Here is a 5,422-nt window from a genome sequence, read left to right as displayed (position 1 = left end):
AAGGTGTTAAAATTGGTCTTTGGTGGGCGGGACAGTAAAACGCTTAATATAACCTTTGGAAAACATGGGTTTATTCTTGGATCATCAGCAGTCAATCAGATTTCAGTATCCTTTTGTTGAATAAAAATACAATAACAGTGTTGGTGTCTTTTGTGGACATTTAATTAAAAACGATGAAAGAATTGTCTTTGCTACAATGCTGTAATTGATCAATGTCCATACATTTGTCGTTGTATCATTAATAGTGTGCTAAACTGATCTAAAACAATTTAAAAAATATGAACAAAAAAAACTAAGAAAATAAAAAATAAATCAGTTAAAGGTATAAGGTTCGACTGGGGTTTGACACTGAACGTTTCATGCCACCACAAGATGGGGGTGGTTCACTATATTAAGGAATTTGCAGATTTTTTACCGATTCTTCAAAAGAGCGTGCGTGTGCGTGCGTGTGTTTTTGACAAATTAGACATTATACCGCTCATGTAAAATAACACAATCTGTTACAAGAATGAAAACATATATATTAAAGACATGTATAAGATAAATACAAATTTAAAACATTTTACATTTTACCCATCCTTCTATAAGGAACAGCAAGATTTGGAAATATCAGCTTGTTGATGTACAGTGTTGGGTGTAACTAGTTACTAATTAATTCGTTACTGTAATTTAATTACTTTTCCCTTGGAAAAAGTAAAGTAAGGGATTACTCTTATTTTTTCTGTAATTTAATTACAGTTACTTTTGATGTAATTAAACTAAATACTTTGTGTAATGTGTGTGTGCAATAGTGGAATTGACATCAAAATTCAAAGTCTAACTTTAAAATCCGTGCTTTAATGTATAATTCTCACATTTGTAATACTTTGGTCAGTTAATAAGAGTACTTTATGTAGTTTAATATTATTTATTTGAATGAATTAAATAAGCCGTTTCATGTCTATCCTTGAATCACTTAACTCATCAAGGTTAATGTAGGATATAGAAAGTAATTAGTAATAAGTAACTAAATACTTTTTGGAGAGAGTAATTTATACAGTAATCTAATTACACTATTGAATATGTAATTAATAACTAGTAATTAATTACTTTTTCAGAGTAACTTACCCAACACTGTTGATGTAACATACAGCAATACCAATTTCAGCAACGGAACACAAACCAATCAATAATTGAGAGTAGGTCTTTGAAAGTTCAGTCATGTGAAAATAAATTAATCTTCTTCACACGTAAGGAGTGAGTATAAATAAGCGATCGTGATGGCCTGTAGTTTTGGTGGGTATTAATAGCAGCGCTCGATTAAAAATAAGCTCAAGGTTTTAATTTTCACACACTGAAAACTTGTGGCATGAGGTGCCGGTGATGCACACTGCAATTTAGCTTGAGCAGATGATTTAAAATATAATTATGAAGATACTCATCTCTGCTGCGCTTAGCCATTTGGAATGTGCTGTGAATTGAATGATAATATTTTAAGATGATGTCCTGACTCAGGCACATGCGGTGCCCTGTGAGAGCCTTTTACAGCTTTCATTTGGTTTAACTGCTTCATTTCGTTAAACTACCTTGTATAATGGTTTTCAAGATACACTTCTAACCTATTGTTTTATAAAGAGTTATTTATATCTGATCAGACCTGTTAAATAGCACCACAGTCCCCTCAGCAAACGTTTATGAATTTGGGTGCCATTATCTGCACATACAGCTGAGTTCCCTTTCTGTCGGTCTCTCGACGTTGTGTCGAACCGACAGAATGGGGTTTGATCTTGAGAATCAGTCTCCGCCCCGTACATACGGGTATAAAATGAAGATGGCGTGCCCTTTTGTTCTTCGGAATCTGCTAAGCTGAAATGCTGAGCGCATTATCTCCTGATTATCTACTGGATTCTACGACGCAGAGCAGCGGATTCGTTCTGGTGTGTGTGATTTCCCCTGGGCGTTTCGGTAGCGAGACGAAGGTGTCTATTAGAGCAAATTTCCTAAAAGAGCTAAATTTCTCACAGCGTGCACTTGTTGCCAGGCATGTCTCGTCGCTGTAATCTTGGATGTGACCACCTTGTCCTTGATTCTGACAGGCACGATACCTGCATCACATGTCTGGGTCACCGGCATGCTGAAGTAGCATTCATGGATACGGCATGTCCGCACTGCGAGACATGTCTATCAAGGTTTTGCAGTCACGGTTGGTTGTGTTCTTTTTGGAACATCGTCTGCTTCCCGTTCCGCGGTGGCTGCCAAGCCGTCTGCAGCGGCGATGGTGATATGGCTCAGGGCGCCTCTCTGGCAGACATCTGCAGAGCTGCGGGTTGGGCTATGCCCAATACATTCGTGAGGTTCTACAAACTTCGTGTAGAGCCGGTGTCTGCCCGTGTCTTGCACACGAGGTAAGACCGACGGCCGGCTAGGCGAACGCCTGTGAAGCGCCTTCAGTGCTTCCCTACTTCCTCCAATGGATGAAGTATAAGCATTCCATCCATCTCTAAGCACTTTCGAGCTTACGAGCCGGGCAGAGCAAGCCCAGTATAGGTGAGTTTCCCTCACAAGGTGAACCCCTATACCTGAGTAGTGCTCCACACGTAGTGACTCCTCCTCCTTGGGTAGTCCCGTCTGACGTTTCCTCACTCTTGGTTCCCCTGTCGGTGAACCTGTGACTGCCCTCGGTGGACTCCACCGCTTCTGTGCACCCCTGGTTGGGGCCCCGCACTACCACTCCCATGAGATCTCCCCACTGGTGAGACCGTGTAGGTATTCCATGTATTATCTCCCTACAGCAGATGTGGTCTCCATAGCGTTCCCCCCTCAGGCAAGGGGGTAGCACTTCCCAGTGTTCCTTACGGTGCCGGGCGGCTATCTCGCCCCTAGAGTAGCAAAGGCCACCGCCTGTACAGCCGTTAGTAAGAGCCTCTCATCATGATTCACGCAATTGATGCCTTACTACACCACTGGAAGGTTACGATTCGTGGTTACGCTCACTTGTGACTCGCCCAGGCCAGTCAGTGTCGCTCCGCTGGGAGTTGTGACGCGGCGCAGCGCCATGGCGTTTCGTATAGGAACCCTATTCTGTCGGTTCGACACAACGTCGAGAGACCGACAGAAAGGGAACGTCTTGGTTACTTATGTAACCTCAGTTCCCTGATGGAGGGAACGAGACGTTGTGTCCTTCATGCCACAACGCTTCGCCGTCTGCCATGAAAGCCTCTCAGGTTCCTCAGCCCAAAGGTGAATGAATGGGCACGCCATCTTCCTTTTAAACCCCTATGTACGGGGCGGAGACTGGCATGCCATGCCATTCGTCAAGTTCATTGGCCTTTTAAAATCGACACAACATCTCGTTCCCTCCATCAGGGAACTGAGGTTACATACATAACCAAGACGTTTTATCTTTAATCATCATTTCTGCATGTATTGAAAATTTAAGTCCAATGTCTGTTGAATTGAAACAGAAACAAACCTCAGAAATGACATAAAGTCACCCAACAGCAATGTGAAAGACTGAGAGAATGCAAAGACACATTAAGGTTGTGACAAAAATCAAGTTTATTCCATCGTATTTTCATTTTTGAAGTGATCCTAAGCTACATGTAAAACATCAGTATTGTGTTGTTTAAACAAATCTAAACTTGTTTTCTTTGCAGTATTTAATGCATGTTATTTTGACCAGTTTGGCCCATTTAAATTTTCTGCATTTTTTAATTTACTATTTTATTTGGAATTTGGGTATTTCAATTTAAAAGTAAAAGTAGTGATCGTCTATATATCCATCATGTATTTAAATAGATTTTACAGTATTTATTGTTTAGCCAGGAGAGGAGTCATGGTGACATGCGTGCTATGACAAGTGTGCCTTGGCAACAGTCTGATGTGCCCTTGCACAACATACCCTTCACAACAGAGAGCAGATGAAGAAAGAATACCTCTGTTGGATAAGAGGTTAAATTAATTTACCATTTTTCTGCTAAACTTGATATGTGCTTGAATTTAAGAGGTATATGGACCCACCTGCATTTTAAGTTATCCACTGAAAGTATTTGAACATTTATACATGGGAATTTATCTGACTTTTCTTCCATTATTCTTCCCTTCAGACTTTAAACTCATCGTGAATTGAGGTTCACAACACATTTTGCTTCCATACTGTGATGTATTTCATAAGTGAAACTGGATCTTAAATATAGGACAGAACTTAATTTGATCTATTGAGTTGATGGTAAAAATGTCTGTTATATAACAGATAAGTTTACAACTATTTGGCTATTGGTTTGCATTATCCAAAAGCCAATATTATGACCACAGTGGAAAAGTTGTTTCGGATGAAGAACGGGTTATTACATTTCATATCAAACATTATGAAATCAACCTTTTATTTTCTTTCTTTGGATAGCCATGCACCAATGAATCACTCACAATAAGACCAGGAAAGAGCATTAAGAAAGTGCAGGGTCTATTTTGATTTTGTGTTGACTTTAAACAAACTATTGGACATTGTGTGCAATAATGTCACCTTTATCCTGATTTTCATTAATAACAGGTGCGGTGCGGACAGCCTTGGGGAAAACAGCTGGTGTGGAATGCTACAGACATACTCCCCTCCTTAATTAAGTCTAATTATTTCTCTTCTCAGTATTTGCGATGCCTCAAGCACTTTTACTGCTCAGTTAACAATATAAGCCATCTCAACACAGCATCACACAAGCACACCGAAAATCACAATTAGAGCTGAACAGTTACACAGCATTTAATTTGAGTGGATTGTGTAGAATGGTTGAGCGTACAGAAGTTTCTGTTGCGCTGTCTTAAGGCTTAATCCTCTTCGTCCCACATGAGACATAAGGCCGCAACTCTCTCCATCTGCGTCTGTCCTGGGCTTTGTACTGTGCTTCCCCCCATGAGAGCCCCATTTCTTCCAGCTCTATTTCGACTGGCCGTCGCCATGTTGTTCTTGGCCTGGCACGTTTGCGTTTGCCAGGTGGTGTCCAACGCAAAGCCACTTTAGGTATCCTTTCACTGGGCATCCTAAGTACATGACCGAACCATCGTAATCGGCGTATCTTGGGCCCAATCCCAATTCTATTTTCTACCCCTTCGCCTACCCCTCGCCCCTGCCGTTACAAATTTGTGATTGAGGGGTTAAATATTTGTCATGGCAGGTGCGTGAGTGAGTCATTTTTTTAAACACTTCTTAAGGCAAAAAGCTGCAGTCAAGTAAAATGCAAAAGCATCAGCACATAGCCATATTGCAAACACAGGATAAAATATTTCCACTGCTACTGCCTAGGATAAAGAATACAGGTGTAGTTTTATTGATAGAAATGAAATATAATATACATAACTATGTATTCACAGGTGTATGTAAAGACCTTTTACAATGAAGCGTTATGTATTTATTACTTTAGAGTGAACCTGAGATGGGCACTCGAGTTAG

Source organism: Triplophysa rosa, linkage group LG5 (assembly GCF_024868665.1).
Source record: "Triplophysa rosa linkage group LG5, Trosa_1v2, whole genome shotgun sequence".
Taxonomy (NCBI): Eukaryota; Metazoa; Chordata; class Actinopteri; order Cypriniformes; family Nemacheilidae; genus Triplophysa; species Triplophysa rosa.
The sequence above is the reverse complement of the archived record's forward strand: the minus strand, read 5'-3'. Positions refer to the sequence as shown.